Source organism: Pristiophorus japonicus, chromosome 21 (assembly GCF_044704955.1).
Source record: "Pristiophorus japonicus isolate sPriJap1 chromosome 21, sPriJap1.hap1, whole genome shotgun sequence".
Classification (NCBI taxonomy): Eukaryota; Metazoa; Chordata; class Chondrichthyes; family Pristiophoridae; genus Pristiophorus; species Pristiophorus japonicus.
This window is the reverse complement of record NC_091997.1, coordinates 68322305-68343456: the sequence shown is the minus strand read 5'-3', so window position 1 is coordinate 68343456 and position 21152 is coordinate 68322305. Positions and strand designations below refer to the sequence as shown.

The 21152-nt window shown below is 42.3% G+C and overlaps 1 protein-coding gene across 13 annotated transcripts in view; it reads left to right on the top strand.

The window, feature by feature from the left end:
- peak1 (pseudopodium-enriched atypical kinase 1) overlaps nt 1-21152 on the top strand; it is a 196472-nt gene that overhangs the window by 95812 nt on the left and 79508 nt on the right. For 9 of the 13 annotated variants that reach the window (XM_070864987.1, XM_070864988.1, XM_070864989.1 and 6 more), the window contains one exon: nt 5204-5350. The exons of the other annotated variants lie outside the window; for them this stretch is intronic. The gene's annotated coding sequence lies outside the window, so the exon portion shown is untranslated. The remainder of the gene's footprint in view (nt 1-5203; nt 5351-21152) is intronic. 13 annotated transcript variants of the gene reach the window in all.

Sequence of the window (21152 nt, the reverse complement as noted above, 5' to 3'; positions counted from 1 at the left end):
AAGCAATGGAAAACATTTAAAGATCACATGGATGGACTTCAGCAATTGTACATCCCTGTCTGGAGTAAAAATAAAACTGGGAAGGTGGCTCAACCATGGCTAACAAGGGAAATTAAGGATAGTGTTAAATCCAAGGAAGAGGCATATAAATTGGCTAGAAAAAGCAACAAACCTGAGGACTGGGAGAAATTTAGAATTCAACAGCGAAGGACTAAGGGTTTAATTAAGAGGGGGAAAATAGAGTACGAGAGGAAGCTTGCAGGGAACATAAAAACTGACTGCAAAAGCTTCTATAAATATGTGAAGAGAAAAAGATTAGTGAAGACAAACGTAGGTCCCTTGCAGTTGGATTCAGGTGAATTTATAATGGGGAACAAAGAAATGGCAGACCAATTGAACCAATACTTCGGTTGTATCTTCACAAAGGAAGATACAATTAACTTTCCGAATGTAGTAGGGGACAGTGGGTCTAGTGAGAATGAGGAACTGAAAGATATCCTTATTAGGCGGGAAATTGTGTTAGGGAAATTGATGGGATTAAAGGCCGATAAATCCCCGGATCCTGATAGTCTGCATCCCAAAGTACTTAAGGAAGTGGCCCTAGAAATAGTGGATGCATTGATGATCATTTTCCAACAATCTATTGACTGGATCAGTTCCTATGGACTGGAGGGTAGCTAATATAACGGCACTTTTTGAAAAAGGAGGGAGAGAGAAAGCGGGTAATTATAGGCTTGGTTAGCCTGACATCAGTAGTGGGGAAAATGTTGGAATCAATCATTAAGGATGAACAGCAGCCCATTTGGAAAGCTGTGACAGGATCGGACCGAGTTAGCATGGATTTATGAAAGGGAAATCATGCTTGACGAATCTTCTGGAATTTTTTGAGGATGTAACTAGCAGAGTGGACAAGGGAGAACCAGTGGATGTGGTGTGTTTGGACTTTCAAAAGGCTTTTGACAAGGTCCTGCACAAGAGATTGATGTACAAAATTAAAGCGCATGGTATTGGGGGTAATGTACTGACATAGATAGAGAACTGGTTGGCAGACAGGAAGCAGAGAGTCGAGATAAACGGGTCCTTTTCAGAATGGCAGGCAGTTACTAGTGGGGTGCCGCAGGACTCAGTGTTGGGACCCCAGCTCTTTACAATATACATTAACGATTTGGATGAAGGAATAGTGTGTAATATCTCCAAGTTTGCGGATGACACTCAACTGGGTGGCGATGTGAGCTGTGAGGAGGATGCTAAGAGTGCAGGGTGACTTGGACAGATTAGGTGAGTGGGAAAATACATGGCAGATGCAGTATAATGTGGATAAATGTGAGGTTATCCATTTTGGGGGCAAAAACACGCAGGCAAAATATTATCTGAATGGCGGCAGACTAGAAAAAGCGGAGGTGCAACGAGACCTGGGTGTCGTGGTTCATCAGTCACTGAAAGTGGGCACGCAGGTACAGCAGGCGGTAAAGAAGGCAAATGGTATGTTGGCCTTCATAGCTAGGGGATTTGAATATAGGAGCAGGGAGGTCTTACTGCAGTTATACAGGGCCTTAGTGAGACCTCATCTGGAATATTGTGTTCAGTTTTGGTCTCCTAGTCTGAGGAAGGACGTTCTTGCTATTGAGGGAGTGCAGCGAAGGTTCACCAGACTGCTTCCAGGGATGGCTGGGCTGTCATATGAGGAGAGACTGGATCAACTGGGCCTTTATTCACTGGTGTTTAGAAGGATGAGAGGGGATCTCATAGAAACATATAAGATCCTGACGGGACTGGACAGGTTAGATGCGGGAAGAATGTTCTCGATAATGGGGAAGTTCAGAACCAGGGGACATCGTCTTCGGATAAGAGGTAGGCCATTTAGGACCGAGATGAGGAGAAACTTCTTCACTCAGAGAGTTGTTAACCTGTGGAATTCCCTGCCGCAGAGAGTTGTTGATGTCAGTTCATTGTATATATTCAAGAGGGAGTTAGATATGGCCCTTACGGTTAAGGGGATCAAGGGGTATAGAGAGAAAGCAGAAAACGGGTACTGAAGGAATGATCAGCCATGATCTTATTGAATGGCGGTGCAGGCTCGAATGGCCTACACCTGCACCTATTTTCTATGTTTCTATGTTGCTGTCTCGTAGTAAACTGTCTACAAGATCCATTGCCTCAGTTTAGAACTGCATCACCTTTTGGGAGCTCACACCAGTGTGAAACTGCTCTTCTAGGCGGGCTCATGCTTCAGAGCTTTGGTGTGCTTGGTATTCTTCTGAGTTGTACTGCCATTGCTGTGTTGGTGTGTACCCAGGGAAGCACTTTGCATCAAAGTAGCAGCATAACTGAAGTCCTAAAGCAAAGACGTGTGCAATGAATTGCGAAGAGGTTTGCACAGCAGAAAAGATATCCAGTGGCATGCAAAGTTACCCAGTGCCCAAGAGAGTAAGCTTTGAGCTGTTCAGGAAGTTAAGATGCTTAAATGCCATCCTCACCCGTTTAGATACAGCCTTTGGCCTGTATATTTACCTTACTATGATATTTTTCTAAACATTTATAATTAGAAATCTATAGAAAATCACTCCACAAATATTACAGGAAAGAAAATTATGCTCATTTTGAAAGATAAGTCTTACAAGAGAAAACAGGTACAGTAGCATATCCATTCATAACCAGTCTTTCAGCACACTGCAGACTCCAATGTCACAGATGCAATCTCTGCTGAATAGCTGATCGACCGATTGGAGTTCTTAGATGCCCCCTTCCCCAATTCCTCCATTTTTAAAATTATTTCCTGTCTTTCAGATCCCCCTTGCCATTCTGACCAGATTGGGAAGTGAGTGAGGGAGCAAGGGAAAACTGGCACTAGAGGTTTTCCACATCCTTATCAGAAAGTGCCAGTGCTTTACTTAAGAGTTTCCCAGAATGTCTTGCTAAGCTCAGGGATTCACAGTGGAGGTATCTGTGGGCATGGCTCTGTAACTTTTACTTGGTGAATGCTACTCAGCCTGCTAGCCTACTTTCACATTCTTCATTTGTCTTGGTATCTTCAAGCTAAGACTTCCTGAAATAGGATGAAAAATTTGTTTTAAATTAAAAGTAGAAACATTGGCATGAAACTAGGGCAAGACTGCCGGGATTCAATTTGGTTCTTAAATTTGAATATCAAATTGCTGTCTTTTTATTTTCAAAAACCACCCATATTGCTTGGTGTATGTTGTGTCTGCAGTAACTGTTAGACTGAGTACTGTTTAACTCCAAGAGGTATGACCTTGGCTCTCCTTTATTAAGGCCTAAAGTGACTAACATACAAAATGGCTGACCTTTTGTGCTTGGGCTGCACACACGTGCGTGCAGCCCAGTAGCCTCCAACAGCGACACCATCTAGTGGTTAATGATCCCAAAAGTACATACATGACAGTGTATACAGTAAGTACCTCAACAAAAACTCTCTTGCTCCACTGCTGTATGATTTTGAGATATTTGCAGTTCGTGTGGCTGGGAAGACACCGTAGATTTTTGCTGTAGAAATGTAGTTGTACGATAGTTCCCATGGTTAATGACTCTTAGTCCCCACTTATATTGAAGTCTCAGTTCAAACTCATTCTGATGCTCAGAATCAGCACAAGTCGATTGTGGAAAATTGGATGAGTTACTCCAGCTGCAGACAGTGAGGTATCTTGTATTGGTAAATGATGTAGTATCTTCACGGTTTAGGTGTACAGTAGTACCCTAATGGTTTAGGTTGTCCAACTCACATTCCTGTTCTTGCATTGCTTTGAATTTTTTTTTGCATCCTGTATTGGTGTAAAGCACTATCTTTTTAAATTCTTTCAGTTGATGTGTACCCACGCCCAGTTCCACATCCAGTACCCATTGTGCTTGAAACAATGTGACCCAAGCTCATCCTGTTTCCTACTGTCCCCTGCATCCCGACAGCTTCCTACTTTATCTCTTGCTTCCATGTCTTCCGTCACCTACATCAGCCTTTTCCTGCCCGATCCTGGTATCAACCTCTTCATATATTTTGCCCACTATCTTACTGAGTAACCTATCTTTTAAAAAAAAATGATAAATTTGAGTACAGAACTATGATGTGTTACATAGTGGGAACCATCACATGAGCTAATGACTGAATTTAGTAATATGTAAAGTAACACAACTCACTACAATGTAATATAATCATAACTTCATGCAGGCCAGTGTTTTGAGCAAGGACAATTATTATTTATATATGACTTCTTTGTTAATTGACAAACCACAGAATATCTCTTCCCTATAGCACTTACTTTGAAGTAAGATACAATTCTTTGGCACAGTCCTATATTGGTGGTTTGACTGTGTCAGTTTGAAAATTAAGAATACTTCCCTTTTAATATTTTTTAATAAAATGGCATATAATTCTGTACATTGCAATTTTACATGGGTCTGCCTTCAGTTCTACAGCTCCTTATATAATTAAGGTATGGAAATAAGAATCCTTCAATACAACCATAACTTTCTGTGAGGGGGACTTGTCTGACACATGTGGCTCACTTTGGTTAAAGTTATCAATCAGGTTTTGGGAATGTATTTGGAAATATAGCCTCCTTAAATCTGACTAAATTACACATTTTTGAAGGGCTTTCTTGCATGGAAACCTAGCTGTTTTCAAGATCATTACTTGAAGTAATTGCAGTGATTGCGCCATGTGTTATCAACAGGCAGTGTGAGCTGAAAAGTCTAGTAGCCTTCAGCTACATTCATCACTGTTCATCAGGATCTGTTGTCAGTTTAACTGAGCTGAAAATGCTTCTCCCCCTCTCTGTGGCAGCGTTAAGCTCTTGTTTTAATTGAGAAGTAATGATCCATACTACTGTACAGAATTGCACCTTTCTTCAATTTAATATTGCCCCATCACTTGAAGTGATGAGATTGGATTGTGTCTTCATTTTTTGTGATGCTGCTGCAGAATTTAAATAACCTGAACGATAAAACAAGACGACAAATTTTCCAGGGTTTTATAATCAGGAATAGGAGGGTAACGATTCAGGCAAGATTATTCTTTAGCAGACAAAAGGCCACACACAGGGCTGCAAGGAACTTGTTCCAATAAATATGCAGTGAGTGTTGTGTTAGAAATCTTCCTGCGCAGTTGGAGATTTTAACATCAGCCTTCCGTGTTTACTAAAAGATGATTTGGCTGTTGGTTAAGTTAGTAATGAGCACTCTTGTTTCATAGCACCAGTAAAGAGGGCATTGGGAAGAGAAAACAATCTTCTTGGGAGAAACAGAATTCAAAACCATTGGACAGAATTTTGTGAAGAGGAGAGAAGCCTTTCCTGAATCCTTTTGGAAATTGTAATGGATGAAACCTGTGAGCAGACTTGTAAGTGGAGCCTTCATTTCATTGCATCTTTATTGTGCAAATTTTCACAGCCAGTAGCGCAGTGGTATTAATAATAAATTGGAAATATCTACACATTTGATTAGTATTGTGTGATTCAAAAATGGTTAGGAATGACTGAATACTGAGCACAGAAATTTATTTTAATGCATGCACAAATCAGTTTTTCATAAATGTAACTGTTTAAACCGTTGAGTTAGTGTAGTGAATTGCAGCTTCTCATTAAGATTAGGATGCCGGAAGACAATTCGTTTGGGAAACATTGGAGATTTGTAAGAATTTCCCTGGTAATAATTGACGGACCGACACCACAAACTTTGAAGGAGTGCCACAATAATATAAAATATTTTAAAAATGCTGAAAATGCACAGAGCAGTCAGCATCCAGAGTACACTCTTCTTCAGAATTAAAAACCACAGCAATATATATTTGTATCAAAATAGCATTCTGTATAAGTATGTTGCACCATGAGAGCTTTACCCTATTTTAGTAGAGAAGTATGATTCTGCATCAAAGGGACGGAGAAAGGAAAATCTGAAGGGAACAATATATCTATGCACTGATACAGCACCTCCGAATGACTGAACTGAGGGGCCATTGATTAATGGAGACAAGTCAGACCATGATTGGAGTATTGCTATAGTTTAGGCGATCAAGTTGTGCAGGGGGTTTAAAAGGGCATGAATATTCTTTATAATTGGCATTAAAATTTACAGAATTAATGTTTTGCTTTATGAAAAAAATAATAGCTTGTATATTGCAAATTCCTTTCGGTGCTTGAATGTTTGAGTACTCCAGAAGGCTTATGGTTTTGTTGAGTATCACCAATCAAGTTATTTCTCCTAATAAAATGCCCCATTATGGTTTTGATATGTCAGTACAGGTTGAGCGTCCGAAATCTGGAAACCTCGGGACAGAGGCCGCTCTGGATTTCAGCTATTTCCGGATTTCGGAACGTCTTTCGGATGTCCTGAATCAGGAAATGCCCAAGCTGAGGTTCGGATAGTTCCAGATTTCGGGACGTCATTCTGTTGTCCTTTGCTGCTCTACCCCTGGTGTGTTGGTACTGGATGTCTGTTTTGTTGTTCCGTTTGGGAAGTGCTGTTTGCGGACCCGGCGGTTTTCGGCGGACCACCGGCGTGCAAGGCTGGGGGTGCCGCAGTCGCCGTGCTTCGGACGTTTGGCGCGCCTGTGTTCTGGCCGAGGAAAGACGCCCGGGGAGGGGGGTGACCTGTTTTGCGGACCCACGCGCAGCTGCAAGAAGTGGAGTTTTTGATTCTTGTGTTTTGTGAGTTTTTGTTTTTTGATATTTCGCGGCGGTGATCGGTTTGGCAGGGTGTCCGGATTTCAGGGCATTTTCCGGATTACGGGTGGCCCTGCCATGGATTGGCCCGGTGTCCAGATTCTGGAACATTCTGAATTTCGGAACTCCGGATTTCGAATCTCAACCTGTAATACAATAATAGATTAATACAATGGGAAAAGAGTGCACTAATGGTATGACTAATACATATCCAACGAGAGAGAAGAATTGATGTAAGGCTAATGAGGTTATAATTTCAGGGAATTGGGCAATGTTCAGTGCCATAAGGCATTCGAGCCGTTTTTTTATCTGCCAAAAAGCCCTCTGTTTATATCAAAGGCAGTGCAATCCCTTCCTGATGTCCTTTGTTTATAATAGATGAGAAACGTATTCAGATTCCTATGTGTATTTATGCCAGTGGCAACTATTCATGGTGATACCCTGCTTTGTGTCCTTGGTGTATATTGGCATTTACAAATTGTTAGACCATTCCTGCAAATTTACTGAAAATCATTTGTTGATTTTGAGGTGATTCTGTGTCCGAGTTAATCAGATATTAGTAATTTTTTTTTAGTTACCCATTGAATATAGTGATTCTGGCAGAGTAAGCTTTTTGCCAAATAGAAATGTATTGGCCACACACACAGTATAGCATTGGCATGATAACAAGTAGCTGGTTTCATTTCTGTATACAAAATTGTGATCATCCTTTTCCTCCAGATGTTTAGTTTTCGTTGCACAGAGTACCTCAAATTGATCATTGACTTGGTTCACTCTTGTGATTAAATATAGTGTTTTGAATGAAGCTTCTTGTAGAATGGGGCTGTTATGGAGCTAGCGACTGCTGCTTCATAGTTGACACCCTGAAAGGTTGCTGTTTGAATTATTTATACTTCATATTAGATGTGTTACGAGTGGTTTACACTCAATGATTTACAGGGGTTTTTTTTCATGATTCATCAATGTCAAGTAACTTTAAAATATATTGCCATCGCTTTGTTTACTATCAGCAACAGAAATAAGCCTACTCTGCACATACTTGAAACACTTGAATGATAAAACTACTGGTCCAAAACACTTTAACCAACCTAAAATGCATTTTCCTAAACTAAAAAGCTCTCATCCCTCTTGCAAAATTAAATATTTTACTATCAACCGGGTACAACATATTATACGTGGAACTCTCAATATATCTGACCTATTTCGCACCAAACTCATCACGACTGTTCGAATATACTAAATAAACTATTGCCAATGAAAAATGGGGCTCAGCACAAAAAAGAAAGGAATGCAAGTCATGAGCATGAAACATGAGGGACTCGGGGGGGGGGGGGGGGCGGGGCGGGGCGGGGCGGGGGATAGAGTGGGAAAGTGTTGAGGTGGAAGATCAGTCATAATTTTATTGAGTGGTGGAGCTGGCTTGAGAGGCTTATGGCCTACTCCTGCTTCAATTTCTTATGTTCGTGTAATGTAACAACCAGCATCTACAACAAACACTATATCCCAAAGTTGTTGTTCTTCAGCAGTGGCTCAGTGGGTAGCATGCTCACCTCTGAGTCAGAAGGTTGTGGGTTCAAGGGGCTTGAGCACATAAATATAGGCTGACACACCAGTGCAGTACTGAGGGAGCGTTGCACTGTCACAGGTGCCGTCTTTCAGATGAGACATTAAACTGAGTCCCTGTCTGCCCTCTCAGGTAGATGTAAAAGATCCCATGGTACTATTTCAAGGAAGAGCGGGGGAGTGTCCTGGTGCCAATATTTATCCCTCAATCAACATAAGAAAAAAACAGATGATCTAGTCATTATCACATTGCTGTTTATGGGAGCTTGCTGTACGCAAATTGGCTGCCGCATTTGTCACATTACAACAATGACTGCACTCCAAAAGTACTTGATTAGCTGTAAAGCGCTTTGAGATGTCCAGTGGTTGTGAAAGGCGCTATATAAATCCAAGTCTTTCGTTCTTTCCAACACCTGCTGTCAGTCCTGCTGCTGTAGAAACCGCACCATTTATATTGCAGGACAGTTTTGACAGAAGCTATAGCCATTTTAAAACGATTAGCTTGTTGTCAAAATAAAACTGAAAACTGTACTGTGAATTCAGCGAGCATTGCTGGTAACAACTGGCCAGGATTGGCGTATGGTTAATGGCAATAAGTTGAAGCCCATGGTTACTTTCAACAGAAGGCTCCAACATGTGAAAAAATATGTCCAGCATCACGAGTAAAGACTGTATGTTTGGTGATCTGATTCTGGAATGGGTTAATGAGGCCTGGCATCAGCACAAAGGGAGAGCTGTATTTAATCCCAGTAACTTGTGAGTCTATGCTAACCCGCAAGCTGGACACTGTTAAGTGCCCCGTGGTGAACAAACACAGCACCAGCTGTGGTTCCTGGAGGCCTCAATTGAGCTTCTTCAGCTGCTAGATACAGCAGTTAATAATCCATTCATTGGTGCTGTTAAGATGAGTTGGGAAACCTAGATGTTTGAAGGCCTGCATACCTTCACTGCAGGTGGCACAATGGGAAAGACCACCATAGCTGAAGCATGCACGTTGATGGCCAGTGCCCTCATTAACGTGTGTACGGAATTCAGAAAGGCTGGAATTAAAATCTGGTGGACCTGAATCTGGTACAAAAAAATAACTGGAAAAATGTATAAAATTCTGCTTAGGACTGTATTGGATTGTCCTCGTTGGATAGTGCTGATAAATATTTATTTGGCTTTCGTCTGGGCAATGACGGGCATAACGCACCCCCGTTTGTTGCTTTGTATTTTACTTTTCTGATATTTCACTGTTGATGTATTTAGCAGAAATTAGGAGAAAGTCAGAGGTGACGACTCAAGGCATGATCAAAATAAGCACATTTTGATGAGGCATTTAAAGGTGGAAAGACATTCAAGGGGAAATGAGATTAGGAAGAGAATTTGAGTACAGGGCTGTAATAGTTGTACGCACTCTGGACTACGTATTTTGTTTCCACTCCACCCCTCTTTCTGCCCCACCCACAGATGATGGAATAGAGGAGGGATGGGGATGCACATAGTTTCAAATCTATTGAGATATCTCTTAACTGAGTACTTTCTTTTCAAAACTATAATACCTGTTCAGTCATAAAAGGGCTACTAAGCAGCCTGATGATTTCCATTGTGCTGTGCATGGCACTGTATTGCCATGTAATGTATTTAAGTCGTTTGATAGGAAACTGAACAATTAATTTGTTCCGGGCATATTGTGTTACACTTTTTAATATTGCTTGCTTTAAAAATCTGCACTTGCACAGTGTGAATATTTCACAAGATCTTACACGAATAATTTAATTTTACAGAACCGAGAAGATTTTGGTCTCTTTGGCATCACGACTAATATGCTCTCTGACGTGCTAGTATGTTTGTGCTTAGCAAATTAGTTTAATTGTCATGAAAAGTGGAGTTCTTCAATCTGGTTTGAATTAAAGCTGCAAGAAATGACTCAGCCTGTACAAACAGTGATGCATCTGACATTTAAATGACCCTAGCTTTGGAATGTGACCTTCATTGTTTTACTGCTACAGACTGGCAAAAGGCTGGGTAGGTTTTAGTTGCGGCAGGCATACTTCTTTCACAGTGGTTATTTTCATGATGCTATGCTACCATTTTATTCCCAACTTTTAAGGAAAAGTGTCAATGCAGATTCAGTCACTACAGTTCACCATTATAGTTTAAATATAGAAAAGAAAGTCTTGCATTTAAGACCTTTCATGACTATCGGACGTCTCAAAGCGCATTACAGCCAATGAAGTACTTTTGGATGTAGTCACTGTTGTAATGTAGGAATCGCGGCAGTCAATTTGCGCACAGCAAGTTCCCATAAACAGCAATGTGATAATGACCTGATAACCTGTGTTTTTGTTATGTTGATTGAGGGATAAATATTGGCCGGGACACCGGGAATAACTCCCCTGCTCTTCTTTGAAATAGTGCAATGGCATCTTTACGTCCACTTGGAGAGAGCAGACGGGGCCTCGGTTTAACATCTCATCCAAAAGACAGTAGTGCTCCCTCAGTAGTGCACTGCATTGATTGTTTTTTTGTGCACAAGTCCCTGGAGTGGGACTTGAACCCACAACCTTCTGACTCAGAGGCAAGATTGCTACCCACTGAGCCACAGCTGACACTTAACGACGTTGAAAAAGCTGTAAAAAAAAATGTATGGGATCCTAGGTTTTATAAATATGGGCTTGGAGTACAAAATCAGAACTATAATGTGAAGCCTGGACAAATCATTGGTTCGGCCACACTGAGAATTTTGTGTCTGTTTATGATGCCCTACTTTACAAGGCCACTGGAGAGAATAAATTGATTTAAATATTATGAGAGTTGAGAAGGTTTAGATGTAATTAAACTAAAGAACTTTATTAGAACTGAGAGGTTAAGGTGGCCTAAAAGAAGTGCACAAAATAGGAGTAAGACGCAAGTAGGTAAAAACTATTTCCACTGGTTGGTGAGTCAATAATCAGAGGGTATAAAAATGAAAGTCATCAGCAGAAGAACAGAAGGCGTGGTTAGGAGAAAATGTTATTACACAGATGGCTATTTGGTTATCATATCCTACAATGCAAGAAATAGAATCCATAATAGCTTTTAAAAGTGAAGTGGATAAATATTTGAAACTTTTCAAAATTTAGAAAAAGTATATCTCTTTTAGAGAGCAGGAGCAATGGGTTGAGTGGCCCCTTTATGCTGTAAAATTCTATATTTAATGACTACCTCTGGATAATATTGTCAGCACATACAGAGCATCAACACGTTTAACATAAGCTCATAGACGACTTTCCAGTAAATGTATCTGTTTAGTTGAGTTTTTTTCCTTAACTATGAAGTAAAACCCTCAAATGACTCACACCCAAGGGGCTGCATCATCAATATGAATGTATCATGGTTGGCAGTCATTTTTTTTTTCCTGTCAAATTTTCGCCCCTTCTCTCAAGGCACTGTATTTGCTGGGCTCCCTCTGGTACATTCTTCCTTTGTGAGCCTAGGGAGTGAGTGGTGCCAGGCTCTTTAATTTTGAAATGTATAACATCAGGCCCAATTGTCCTCCACTTGGATGTCCAAATAGACACTTTCAGCAATGCTCAGTCGTACCCTGGCTGATTTAAAAAAAAAAAAAAATTTCACCCCGCTTTCCCTTCTCAGCCTCGATTATTGACCCTGGATTGTGGCACCGCTACGGTTACCCAGAATGAGACCAGCTCAATCAACATAGACTGGGAAATGGACCTATGATGTTCTGGTCAGGATAGCCATAGAATCATAGAAATGTACAGCACAGAAGGAGGCCATTCTCCCCATCGTGTCTGTGCCGGCCGAAAAAGAGCTATCCAGCCTAATCCCACTTTCCAGCTCTTGGTCCGCAGCCCTGTCGGTCACGGCTCTTCAAGTACATATCCAAGTACTTTTTAAATGCTATGAGGGTTTCTGCCTCTACCACCCTTTCAGCCAGTGAGTTCCAGACCCCCACCGCCCTCTGGGTGAAAACATTTCTCCTCAACTCATCTCTAATCCTTGTAACAATTATTTCGTTAAATCTAGTGTTGCTTTTACCAACTGAGCTTTCGGGCAGCAGTGCATAGCAGTCTTAATGTGTTACCCACACAGAACTAATGAGGTGAAATGTTCGGTGAATGGAAATAAAGCTCAAGTTTGTATTTTAGATTATTCTGATTTAGAAAGGAAGAGTTAAGATTGAAAAGCTTGAATTGCATAAATAGATTTTATTTTTAAACTCCTTGCAGGAACATTTATAGGGGAAGCATATTTGATATGGTTATGTTTACAAACGTAGATTAACTTCTGTAACACTAGACTGTTCTTTACTTTAGTGGCAGAAATCAAATATGTGATGGCACACACAAATATAACGTATAGAAAAGCTGAAAAAAAAACGGACTTAACTGCGGGGCTGATTGGAAAACATTGTCTGGTTGACCATGGAAGTAGGTTTGATTCTAGCCTGGATAAATTTAAATTTAGTTCTTCACCGCTGGTGATTAAAGTGTCAAATGAAATTAGTTCAGTGAGTGTTAAGAGAGCCCCTGTTGGGTACATCTCCAGGTGCAAAACATTTCTTGTATTCGACAAAAGCAGATCAATTTAGAAACCTAGGAAAGAAAGACTTGGATTTATATCGCGCCTTTCACAACCACCGGAGGCCTCAAAGCACTTTACAGCCAAAGAAGTACTTTTTGAATGTAGTCAGTGTTGTAATGTGGGAAACGCGGCAGCCACTTTGCGCACAGCAAGCTCCCACACACAGCAATGTGATAATGACCAGATAATCTGTTTTAGTGATGTTGATTGAGGGATAAATATTGGCCAGGACACCGGGATAACTCCCCTGTTCTTCTTTGAAATAGTGCCACGGGATCTTTTACATCCACCTATGAAGGCAGACTGGACCTCGGTTTAACGTCTCACCCACAAGATGACGCCTCCGACAGTGCAGCACACCCTCAGCACTGCACTGGAGTGTCAGCTTAGATTTATGTGCTCAAGTTCCTGGAGTGGGACTTGAACCCACAACCTTCTGACTCTGAGGCAAGTATGCTGCCCACTGAGCCACAGCTGACACTGGAGGCGATGAGGCTAGATGTGAAGGTGGGAAAACCAGTGACCATGGCTGATTTTGGTGTTTAACTGCACAATCAGATTTGTTGAGCGAGCTCTCAATTGTATATGCTGACTGTTATTTTGTGCTTTAACCATCACAACGTTTTCCCATTCAAAACAAGAGCTGTATGATTTTGCATTTTAACCATTAGTTGACAGTTTGGGATGTGGTACTGATTTTTGAAGTTTAAACTTTTTTTTTGGAATCGGCATTGAATGCTCCCTTAGGTTTAGTTGAGTTAATGCATCCTGTGATATGACAGTAAGTCATACAGACCAGAAAGTGCCTGATTTGATTTGCAGGGTGTGATGAGTTTGCTGATCTTAATTTGGAGCAACAGGTGGGCAGGCCTCAAAGTTCCTATGGTAGGGAGTGGAAAAATCGGCCGGGGTTGCTGCTTCTACTTGCTATCAAGTAACTAGTGACCCCTGGTGGAAAGTGCACGTGTGAGTATCGGGAGAGAACAAGATCAAACTTGACTCTGATGGCCTCCCTGGTTAAAACAGCTGCCAGAACTGACTCTCTAAGCTCACGTATCAATATTCCTGAGACAGGAAACCATGCTGCTGCACCCCAGGAATGTCCAGTGCTTTCAAGAGGTGAGAAAATTAAGATGGGGGCAAGGAGAGATGGAAGTGATCATGTAATGGTTTAGTGTCGCCAGTCCAGTAACCCACAGGAATGTATAAACACTTGGTTGAAGTAATAGCTGAACTTGCATAGAAGCAACCAGCTGCGATTGGTTACAATTGGCAAGCTCATCATCGTTATGAGACTGATCTGTACTGTAAGATCGCATGTGTAATGGGATGGGTAGATTTTTCTTTTGCATCAGTTCAATCACATGTAAGGAAGCGTTGAAGAACTGTGACATTGCTGTCTGAAATTGGCTATGAATATGGTAGGTAACAGCTGGCCAGTGACTGAAGTGATTTACAGCTGAAAAGATATGCTTTTAAGCTTTTGCTTGTGGTTGCTTTAGTCTCTGGCATATGATCTTAATATTTTAGCTGTGTTGCCATGGCATCAATTGTAGGTTAATGCAACAATCTTTTTACAGAACATTTTTTCCATATGACTACTATGTTTATCCCAGACCCACGTATTCATTCAATCCAGAAACTATGCAATTTCCTTGCAAACAATCTTGTAGTTAAGCACATTGAAAACGGTAATAAATTGTATGAAAATTAAAGTTGATTTCCATGATATTACTGTGTGTAGAAGTATGAGCTCACAAAGAATAGACACAATTAAGCTCTAGTCTGCAGCAATTCTTCTTCTTAGGCAGTCCCCCGGAGTCGAGGATGACTTGCTTCCACACTAACACCAGTTCTCAGGTGACTGATGAGTCCAATGCGGGACCTACAGTCTCTGTCACAGGTGGGGAAGATGGTGGTTGGAGGGACGGGTGGGTGGGGTGCTTGGTTTGTCGTACGCTCCTTCTGCTGTTTGTACTTGGCTTCCGCGTGCTCCCGACGAAGAGGCTCGAGGTGTTCGGCGCCTTCTTGAATGCTTCTCCTCCACTTTGGTCGGTCTTGAGCCAGGGATTCCCAGGTGTCGGTGGGGATGTTACATTTTTTCAAGGAGGCTTTGAGGGTGTCCTTGAAGCGTTTTCTCTGCCCTCCTGGGGCTCGTTTGCCGCAATACTAGAAATCAGGATAACCTAAAACCGGAATAGTCAGAAAATTAACTTGAAAACCTTTCCACTAAAGCATTCCAGAGTTTGCGCGTTAGTTTTGAAGTTGCAAAATGGTAAATTCAGAACTTAAATAGTTAACAGGTTTTAATTGTTCAGCTGGAGGTCTGACACAGAAACCCATCAAATTTATTCCACACGGGCAGTTTCTGTTTGCCTGATATAGGGCCCAAGTTTCCACATGATTCGCGCCTGATTTTTAGGAGCAACTGGTGGAGAACGGACTATTTTAGAAATCGCAATTCTCCACATTTTTTTTTCTGCAGTTCTAGTCAGGTAGAACAGTTCTAGTTTAGAACAGAATTTTTTCTTCAAAAGGGGGCGTGTCCGGCCACTGACGCCTGATTTGAAAGTTTCCACAGTGAAAATGTACTCCAAACTAAAGTAGAATGGCGCCAGTGAAGATTTTTGTAGAACTGAAAAAACCTGTTCTACACATTAAAAAATCAGGCGCAGGTTACAAATTAGGCGCCCAGAACGAGGGGGGGAAGGGAACTCATTAAATTTGACAATAAATCCTTATTAATACTTCTACAAATATTATACAAATAAATACAACCTGAATAAACATTTATAAGCCAAGAAAAGATTAAATAAACCATCTTCCTATCTGTGTGAAAGTGCTTCAGCCAGGGAGAATTCTGCAGCTGTTCGTGCCGCTGAGCGAGAGAGAGAGGGAGGGAGAGAGAGGAGAGAGGAGAGAGGGAGGGGGAGGGGAGAGAGGGAGGGGGAGGGGAGAGATGGGGGGTCGGGGGAGCGGGTGTCGGGTCGGGGGGAGGGAGCGGGTGTCGGGTCGGGGAGCGGGACTCGGGTCGGGGCGGGTGGGAGAGCGGGTCTCGGGTCTCTGTCGGGGCGGGGGGGAGCGGGTCTCGGGTCGGGGCGGGGGGGGGGGGAGAGCGGGTGTCGGGTCGGGGCGGGCGGGGGGGGGCGGGTGTCGGGTCTCGGTCGGGGCCGGGGGGAGCGGGTCTGGTCGGCTGGGGGGGGGCAGCGAGTGTAGGAGCTGGCCGTAGGAGGAGCCTCATTCACGCAGCCCCAGTGAGGCCATTCAGCCAGGGCTAGGGGCTGCGTGCTTCGGGCTGCATGCTTCGGGCCCCTCCCACACAGTTCGGCGCCTGGAGCTACTGCACTTGCGTGCCGACTGTAGCGCGCATGTGCAGAGGTCCCGGCACTGTTTTCAGTGCAGGGACCTGGCTCCGTCCCCCCCCCACAGCTCGTGCCGGCTGCGCCGAGTGCCACAGGACTTGTAAGTCGGTGGAGACTACCGAGGATTTTTTTAGGCGCGAAAAACGGGCGCCCAGCTCGGAGGGGCGCCCGTTTCTTTTCTTGTGGAAACTTGGGCCCATGGAGTGCACACTCTCTCTCCCTATAGGAACTCTGCTTATCTAAGTCCAGAGCGCTTGGGCACGGGTTGGCAACAGTTCCCAAGTGTGCACAGGCATATGTTGGAGTTTAGTGAGCTAAAATTGCACAGCTTGCCAGCGGAGAGAATGTAAGCTTCCTGCTGCTTGTTTGGCTAGGACAGCCCTACTCACTGAGGCACTGACTTGCAGTTTTATTTGCAGCTTCAGTGAGAAGAATCCCAGTCCACAGTTACTGTTCTACCTCTACAGGTGCCATTAATGAGCTTGGCTGGCTGGTCATTCAGCAGTGCCCAAGCCAACTCGATCCCCAAAGTGGCGCTTTTTCTCCCTGCCTTCCCCTCCCCTGCAAGAGGGTAGTAACATGCTGGTCTGATAGTTGCTGGACAGGCAACCATTTTGCTTGGAGGTTTATATGTAGATTAATACTTCTATCGGCTTTTTAAAAAATGGGCACAGATGCTAAGCATGCTTACAAACATAGGAATAGGAACATACCAACAATGACGGACCGGTAAAGGCCATCTGATCCAATGAGCCTGTCCCACACAATTGCGATACCTTGTATGCTCTCCACCTCACCCGAAACCATGTGATCCCCTGGGAGAGGCAAAAAAAACATAAGAGAACTCAGACCAATTTGGGAAAAGAAATCTGAGCAATTCCTCACCGACCCATCTAGGCGATCGAAACTAGTCCAGATCATTCTGGCCTTTAAATTCCCTGCAGTACCTACCTTCGCAACAACTCAGTCTAAGTGAAATTCAAATCAGCAGCATACCATTGTTTTCTGTTCTATTTGTTAAATTAAACCGTGAAATTAAATCATCAGATTTTCAAAGATGTCCAGGCTGGTTAAGTCATTTCATGGTATAATTTATATTATACTTGTAACTGTGACCACTGAATCACTGACGGTGCAGACAGATCGGGATCAAAATGTTACTACTATTTGTTTTCTCCAAGTAAGACTTTGAGTTAATGGACTGAAGATTGCTCAATGCTGTGAATAATGAGAATGTACTTCTAGAATGGTGACTGTTGATATCAATATTGTACGTTTTATGGTTATGCTTGGCTCACATGTTTTTATATTGAAGAACGTGTGGGAAGTTGGAATTTATTGTTTGTATTATGCACTGTATGTGCTTACTATAAGCAGAGTTACATGTAAGCAGTGTTGGGCCGGGCTTAATATCTGACCAACCTATGGGGAGCTTAGACTCTAATTCATCTCGACAGCGAGAACTGAAGCGTTGCAAATTGGACAGCCTGTCAATATATTAAAACTGAAGATTGGTGAGGTACTGATACTTTTCCCATTGATGCCATAACAGATTTACAAAGGTTGCATCGAGGGCACACCAGATCATTACTGCACCAAACTTAGATTCTTTAACGAGATGAAGAATAAAAACATGAAATCTGAAATAAAAATAGAAGTCTTCTGATGAAGGGTCTCTACCACATTAATGTAGTGTATCTTGAGCACTTTCTGTTTATATTTTAGACTCTTGGGGCTAGAAATTGCTTAGCGCCCCGTTTGGGGCCATAACTTTTCAGGGAGCGCAAAAGTATCGCCAGGCAAAAAGGGTTTTCAGCTGACGAGACTTTAGTGCTCCAAGAAGGAAGTGTGCACAGGCATATATTGGGGTTTAGTGAGCTAAAACTGCACAGCTTGCCAGCGGAGGGAATGTAAGCTAAATCAGGCGCTACCATTTCCCTTAGAGTGCTAAAGGGAGTGGAAAGGGTAATATCGGGAGGGGTGGTATTGGCAAAGCGCTGCCATTTGTACAGGCTCCTTCCCTCCCTTAAAGGGAAGGGTGAATGCGTTTTCTTGCTGTCTGTGTGGGGCCAAGGCACCTGCACTATGTGCATAGCTGCCCCAAGCACTGTAAGAGAGTGCCGGGCAAAGCAATCAAGGGGGCTAAGAAAATTAGGAGGCACCAGAATGGGGAGATAAATAACTTTTGCCCTACCTGACCACCACTGCCTTTAATCATCGGTCCCCAAGCGGTCAGCCGAGGTGACAATGCCTCCTGCAGCTGCCATTGTTGATACCTGCCGATGCTGCAGGGAATGGGAGTGAATTTTGCATTCGGGACGATAACTGGGTGTCGCGCACCGAATGACATCACGATCTCCGGGGCGCAAGAGAGTGAGGCGATCGGTGTTAGCGGCAGCGTAAAACTGCCAGGGTAGTTCGCGGACGTCGGTGATTTCGCCGCGGCGGTCGGGAACATAAGAACCCTTAGCACCCTGTTACCGCCCCCACAGGTGCTAACAGAAGGTGCAAACCAAGCCATTTTCTCCCCCTTGGAACACAATAATTGGATGCCTGAAAACCCTAACCTGATTTTAAAATCCTGGATCTGACCATAATATCCTGTATGTAAGTTGAAAGGGTTTTTTCACCTGCAGCATATCAGAATAGTTTCATAACCCACTTGTGTGCACTTATAGTGCACAGAAATATTGCAGACAAGCATTCTGAATCATGCTGCAATTCCTCCCACAGTTTAGTCGTCATTCCCTAGGTACTCTGTTGTGGAAATAAATTGTGAATTGCTGACTGTAAGGCCGCAACATTAGATCATTCAGTTAATCGTTGAGAGGTGGCAGTGCAAGTGTTTCAGATAGCACTCCACATTCCAATTTGTGCATAATCTCTCCATGTACCATGGACTCTACTGCTATCAGCTTGAATGCGGAAATCATTCCGAAAGCACTGCAACTGGTGGATCTGGTGAGTGTTCAATTTGTTTTTAAATGGTGGGGGAAGGACCTTTATTCCAGCTTCAGGAGCAGTTCCAGCAACAAAGCTGCTTTCAGGCAATTCATTGACAAATAATTGGTTTTCTACTCCTGAGTTGAAGTCTTGAATACTTATAGCATAAATGTGCTGCAGATTTTGGTCAACAAATCCATTAACTTTGTTTTTGTGACTGCATTTAGCGAAAAGTCCCCTTTTTGTGTTACTTTGATCAGTAGAGAATAACAATGTTTCTTGAGGCTTATTGTTTGAAGAAAATGTGAGCGGCAATTAGAAAAGGAAGGTGACTGACATGCAACTAAAAGTTATAAGAACATAAGAAATAGGAGTAGGAGTCGGCCATACGGCCCCTCGAGCCTGCTCCGCCATTCAATAAGTTCATGGCTGATCTGATCATGGACTTCCCTGCCCGCTCCCCATAACCCCAAATCCCCTTATTGTTTAAGAAACTGTCTATTTCTGTCTTAAATTCATTCATTCAAAGGTTGCTAGTGACTTGTCTCTAGATCATTTGGCTTGTGGTTGAGGACTGATTTTCCTGTGTTGTGACATTGGCACGAATGGGCAGTGCATAACTCTGCCAGTATTGCAGCAAAACTGTATTGTGGCTCCTAAGTTACTGTATTGGCAGCTGGCAGCAACTGCATCCACTTGGCTTATTGCTGGATAGGTGAGGCATTCACCAGAAAGTGGTGTGGATGTCACTCTGTTTGAGGCATGTTTCTTGCCAGCTGAGCCTTGGCACTTAAAACCACGATGGATGCTGTAAACTGCCCACCTGTTGTTTTCCTAGCTAGATCAAAGTACACATTAACATTTACAAATAAGATGAGTTTGACTATTTTGAGAAATGTTCCGTAATATCGATTGGATTAATTAACTAACCTTAAAAGCTTTATCTTCAGTAAAATCTTGCTCTGAATTCAATGAAAATTTAAAATTTGAATCAATAGTTTTCCACAAAAGTGACTGTTTTACAATTGAGAGTAATAAAAGGTTAAACCAGGTTATGAGCACTTTAGAGTTTGTTGCTTTCCTTAATAATACTTCTGCCTTTCTTTGATCTTAAACTAACCAATTCCCCAATATACTTGATGTGGCTTTGTTTTGCTCTCTTTAATGTTCAGCCAATTTTCTTTTTATTGAATAGAATTTTAATTGAAAAGGATATTTTGTTTTCATCCAATTTTATCTTTATCAATCTAAATGGACCATTTTCCCCCATAATTGATTTAGTTGTAAAATAGCTGCTGAAGACTTGAATACGTGTGCTCGGGATAAGGGGGAACAGTTCTAAAGTTGGGGCTTATTTCACTAGAGCTGGGAAGGTTAATAGATGACCTGATAGAGGTCTTCAAAATTACGAAAGATTATGATTAGGTAAGTAGAAATCAATGGTTTCCACCTGTCTGCATAAGGGTAATAAAAGGGCACAGATTTAAGATAATCCTGAGCAGAGTTCAAGCGGATGTTAGAAAATACTTTTTACACAAAAGGTGGGTTGTACATGGAATTTGCTGCCACAGATCATCGTTGGACCAGAGCTCATAAGTTTTATTAAAAGAAGAGTTAGATAATGACTTGAGCAAGAGGAATATTAAAGGATCTGGAGGGCACGCAGAAGAATGGGATTAGACAAGGCGGCTAATGCAGAGAGAAACACTGACGAAGGCTCAATGGGCTTAACTCACTGTTCCTGTGCTGTAACATTCTATAAAGGGAAATTTAGTGCCATGGGTAAATCTGTGAAATCTAAAAAATAATTTTTGCTGCTTAATTGTAATATTTTTATTTTCACATGGGCGAGTAATCGCTAGAACTTGAATTCTAATTTGGCAATTTGCATTTCTTTCTTCCTCTCAATTTCACACACCATTCTACAGTGAAGAAGGTGGTATACCACTGAGTTTCAGCGCTGCTTTAGAACAAGCCACAAAGCACAACAAACCCTCTTTTATAAATGATTATTTTCTAATGTAGAACTTGAAAGAATAGT